Below are 5,957 nucleotides of genomic sequence, written 5' to 3' on the forward strand. Positions count from 1 at the left end.
ATCCAAAAAGTATAAATCCACATTTATTTATTGGACCGATTGCATATATTGGCTATCATTATTTTATAATATCATTTTACAAATATGTATATTTCATATTACACTGATTATTGTTTATAATAAAAATGTTCGTGAAGATATGAACATCGCTATGTATTTCATGTTTTACGCATTTTTTAATCAAACATCGCATATCATCTTTTAACATATCATATCATATATAACATAACATCAACATTAAAATATCACATAAATAAAATATCATATATAACGTTTATAAAAATACATGCAATAAGCACGCCCAACATTTTAATAAATAAAACATTAAGATTAATCATAACATAACATTAACATTAATTATAACATTAACATTATAATATCACATATATTTAAATAAAACATTTACATAAATTATCACATACATGAAATATCAAATATAACGTTTATTAAATTACATTCAATAAGCACGCCCAACATTTTGTCTGATAGCATAAATTATAAGATAACATTAAAATTAAAATCACATATCATCTTTTAAATAAAACATTAAGATAACATTAACATTATAATATCACATATATTTGAATAAAACATTAGCATAAATTATCACATATATAAAATATCAAATATAACGTTTATTAAAATACATTCAATAAGCACGCGTAACATTTTTATTCATGCATTACAATATTTGAAGAATTTAACGAAAAGAAAGGAAAGTATGCATTACAATGTCTGAAGAATTTTAAAAAAAAGAAAGGAAAGCTTTGTATTTAATATAACTGTTTATTACAAAAGATGCATGATGCAGGGGTTGGATATTCTCAGAATGCAAGTTCTCGAAAAGTCACGCTCAACCTTTTTCGAGGGATCAATTGATTATGCAAGGGTACAGAGAAAGCAACTACCAGAAGACATGAGCTGCATAAATGAAAAAATTGCCTAGTATTTATAATCTTATTAAACAGACCCAATAAGAAAATTTCTTGAAGAAGCATGAACAACGTTTTCATAGATAATTTCACAAAAACATGCAGATACTTACGGGATGATCGTGCTCTGCTCTTTATTGCGCGGAGGCTACGCACAGTATGTGGACCTTCAGGAGGGGTGATTATTCAAGGAAAAGCATGGCACTGGAGTACGAGGTACAGTGGAGGATGACGGTACCCCTTCATCATAGACAAGTGCACGGTTAGATGCACCAAGTCGCTGAGTATAACCAAAACCTAACGATGGAGATGGACAGCGATCTACCATCATAATATTACTTAGATCATCAAAAGGCTTTCGCTTTGGAGGCATGGCGGAATACTGAGACACAGAGGAGACATTGTTAGAGTCAGAGACACACAAGACGTTGTTAAATAGTGGACTATGCCAATCATGCAGAGCCACGAATAACATCTTCACATGGATATAGCGTATTCAAAATAGACAGATACCATACCGAGAATACCACATGCAAGTGTCGGTAAGTAGTAAAATCAAATCCTTCCTTCCAGAACGATGGAAGGTTGAAGAACGGAGAAGAAGCGCATCGGATAGCACTTCATGCAACAACGTCCACGACATTCCAGAACCAACAGAATGCAGGTACTGCCATGCTTCCAAAATCCACGGAAGGTGGGAGAGAAGGTAGAACATTCAAGAACTTGCAGAAAGTAGGTAACACCATGCTTCCAAAATCCACGGAAGCCTGGAGAAGAGCATGTACATGCAAAAGCCAGCCACGCCATGCTTCCAAAATCCACGAAAGCTGGGAGAAGAGCATGTACATGCAAAAGCCAGCCACATGTTCGATCAAAGGAAGACAACACTTGGCACGCATGGCACGCGTAGACATGGCCACATGTAAAAAAACATTTCATCAACCTTACGATATTGCCAGCTTCATAAAAAAATTAATTAATTGATCCCTCAAAAAATGTTGAGGGTACTTATTAGGTTCTCTAATTGATCCCTCGAAAAATGTTGAGGGTGCTTATTAGGTTCTCTATTAAGAGTGGGGTTGTCTTCTTACTGCAAGAGGCGAGGAGGGAGAATAGAGGTGTGCTTGTTTACTTGAAGCACGGCAAGGGTGGATTGCACCAAGAGAAGCTATGGAAGCTTATAATTGTATTAGTGAAAAAGTATCATGATTATGGAATGATTAGTGAATGGCCAATATTGGCTTATATAGTAGACATTGGGTTCACACTATATTAATATGTGCCCATGCCCATGCCAAAGCCACATTCACCTTTACATCTTATTGTCCTTAGCCCATGGCCCATGTACAATATACAAACAATATTTGGCCCATGACCATTAACCCATAAGGCCATGGCCCCCTTATTTCATCACAAACCATCCCCACCCAAGTATGTTTCGTCCTTGAAACATGCATCATGTCGAAGAACCAAAATATCTCTACATGAGTGAGGCATCAATGAAGGCCATCAATCTATAAAATCTATCCAAGAGAGCTCATGAGCAATAAGATCATCCCACATCCAACAAATGCTCTCCGGAACCTTATCCAAGTATGCCCATAGGTATCACATGCTCCCCATGTGTTACTTGCATGATATCTGCATCTCTTGAGTATCAAATAGGCCACATAACAGTAAATTATAGAAAATTCCAGCAATCCAATTCATTAGTTGTAACCCTCAATGTACTCCTTTAGATGCTTCCAATAAATGCTCAAACCCTTGTAGGGCTGCCAAGTAGCTTCATCTTGGGGTAATCCCTTTCACTTGATTAGGTATTCACACAAGGTTCGGTTTCAAAGTACCCTTTCTCTCATGCCCAACCCCTTCTCGGAAATGTACTTCACCAATCCATCTTCACTCATGGGAGGGAGTTCATCCAACACTTGCACTTCTGGACCAACATATGCCTTCAAATGTGACACATGGAAGACCATGAATCTTTGTTGTGGTTGGAAGTAGTAATTGATAAGCCACTTCTCCAACTCTTCTTATCACCCATAAAAGCGATGTGCAAGCTTCGTGTTTGTGTTGCCCTTGAGAGAACCATACCGGGTCTTAGGAATCCTCAAGAAGACATAATCCCCTTATTTGAACTCCAATGGTCTTCTATGTGCATCTTCAAAGTGCTTCATCTTCTCTTGAGACTTCTTGATGTTCTCCTTGCATGTTTGCAAAAGAACTTGCATTCTTTCCACCTCATCCTTTGCATTGGGATTCACATCATCATTCTTGAATGCTACAATTGGCACATGCACCTTGTACCCATACATAGCCTCAAAAGGCAACATTCCAATACTCACATGGTATGTGCTATCGTAGGCAAACTCTGCCAAATGCAACCATTCATCCCATGCATGTTGTGTCTCATAGCAATAATGCCTCAAGTAAGTCTCAAGCCACTTGTTCACCCTTTTGGTTTGACCATCGATTTCCGGGTGATAGGCCGTACTTGGAGTCAATTGGGTACCCATGCTCTCAAACAATGTACGCCAAAATGTGCCCATGAACTTGACATCACGGTCACTCACAGTTTGTTGTGGCATATCATGTATGCGAAACACATTCTCCGTGAATTGATGTGCAACCATAGATGCCGAAAACTTCACTTTTGTTGGCACAAAACCGATCAACGACTACATAATGCTGTCCCACCCCTTCTTAGTGATAGGAAGGCCGGTAATAAAATACATAGCAATGTGTGTCCATTTGCCCTCCGAAATGGGTAAGGGCTGAATAAACCACCTGGCTTTTGTGTGGGATCTTTGTTGAGTTGACATGGCATACATTTGGAGACAAACTCCTTCACATCCCTCCAAAGGCCTTTCTAATGAAAGCTCTTTCTAATGGCATCATAGGTTTTAAACAAACCTAAATGTCCCGCCATAGGAGAAGAATGCATCTAAATCATTACTTTTTACTTGAAAGCCGAATGTGGCATAAGATACATCTTCTCCTTGTAGTAAAGGAGTCCATTTTGCAATTGAAAATGAGGCAATTCATCACATGTACCATACTGTAATTTCTACATCATCATATGTGCGGCCTCTTCGTCTAACATGTACTCCTCTTGGATATCATCAATCCAATCCTTGTGAACCTCCATGATGGCAAATAATGTGCATGCCCTCATTCTAGAGAGTGAATCCGCCACCACATTATCCTTCCCCTTCATATAAGTGATCTCAAAATCATAGTTTTGAAGGGTTGCTAACCACCGCCTTTGCTTAGGAGGGAGATTTGGTTGAGATAGGAAGTATTTGAGAACCCTATGGTCACTCCTCACATAGAACTTGCTACCATAGAGATAGTGATGCCACTTCTTAATTGCATGTAAGATAACAATCATCTCTTGATCATAGACATGCATCTCCTTCTCTTTGTCATCAAGCTTATGGCTCTCTCAAAAGCAATCACCCCATGATCTTGGTAAAGCACGGCACCAATTCCTCTTCCACATGCATCATCCCTAATGGTGAAAGGCTTTGTAAAATCCGGGCATACCAAAATTGGAGCTAAAGTAAGCATCCTCTTCAACTCTTCAAAACTCTTATGGGTTGTAGTGTCCCAAAATAATGCTTCCTTCTTCAACTTATCCATCAATGAAGCTGCTATGTAAGCATATTTCTCTATGAACCTCCAGTAGAATGAAGATAAGCGCAAAAACCCTCTCAATTGAGTAGTGTTTGTAGGTGTAGGCCAATTCTTCACACACTCTACCTTCTTTGGGTCCACTCTAATTCCATCTTTGCCCACAATGTGACCAAGGTACTCCACTTCATTTGCCATGAACGTACACTTGCTCTCCTTTGCATACAATTGGTTGGCCCTAAGTGCATCCAACACTTTGCGTACATGAACCAAATGCTCCTCTTCACTTTTGCTATACACCAAGATGTCGTCAAAGAACACCAAAAGAAACTTGAAGAGAAACAGTTGGAGCACTTTGTTCATTTAGGCTTGAAAAGTGGCCGATGCATTGCATAGCCCAACGGCATCACCATGTAATGATACAAGCCTCTCTCCGTCTGGAATGCCATCTTAAACTCATCACCACTCTTCATCCTTATTTGATGGTAGTCGGACCTCAAGTCAATCTTTGTGAAGAATTTGGCACCCTTCAACTCATCCAATAGGTCATCAATCTGTGGGATCGAATACCTATTCTTGATGGAGATCTTATTTAAATATCTATAATCAATACACATTCAAAAAGTGCCATCCTTCTTCTTGACCAACAAAACCGGTGATGCAAATGGTGATTGACTTGGTTCTACCCAATTCATGTCCATGAGCTATTGGACTTGCTTGGCCACCTCGTCTTTCTCCACCTTTGACAATATATATGGCGGCTTGTTGATAGGCCTTGAATTAGGCTCAAGCTCTATGTCATGATCAATATCTCTCTTTGGTGGCAAGCACTTGGGCATTTGGAAAACATTCTTATACTCTTTCAACAATCTTGTCATACCATCATGTGAGACTTAGTTTTTACCATCATTGTCCTCTTCTTTGCAAAGCTGTATTACATAGATCATGCCCGACTTCTTGAGCTCTCTTTTGAGTTGAGTGCCATTTATGAGGCTCAACTTTGGCATGTGATTACCCCACAATGTAACACTACTGCCTTCATGCATAAATTCTATGTAACCACGCTGCAAATTCATGGTAATGGAACCAAGTGTAGAGAGCCAATCACATCCCAACATGATCTCAATCAGACCCAAGTCAAGCATTAGAAAATCAGCCTTGCAAGCATAGTCATGTGCAAACACCAACTCCACATCATGGCATACCATATTGCAATCCAATTTTGCCCCATTGGCCACTTGAACCTCATGCAAATTTGCCAAACACATGGGCTACAATTTTAGACTGCATATGGATTTTGCATTGACAAAGCTATGCGTACTTCCACTATCCACCAAAACATGAGCAACTCTGCCATTGATGTATGCCTTCACCCTCCTTAAGGTACGTGCT

This window comes from Cibotium barometz, chromosome 56 (genome assembly GCF_041138505.1).
Source record: "Cibotium barometz isolate CiBa-2024 chromosome 56, ASM4113850v1, whole genome shotgun sequence".
NCBI lineage: Eukaryota > Viridiplantae > Streptophyta > Polypodiopsida > Cyatheales > Cibotiaceae > Cibotium > Cibotium barometz.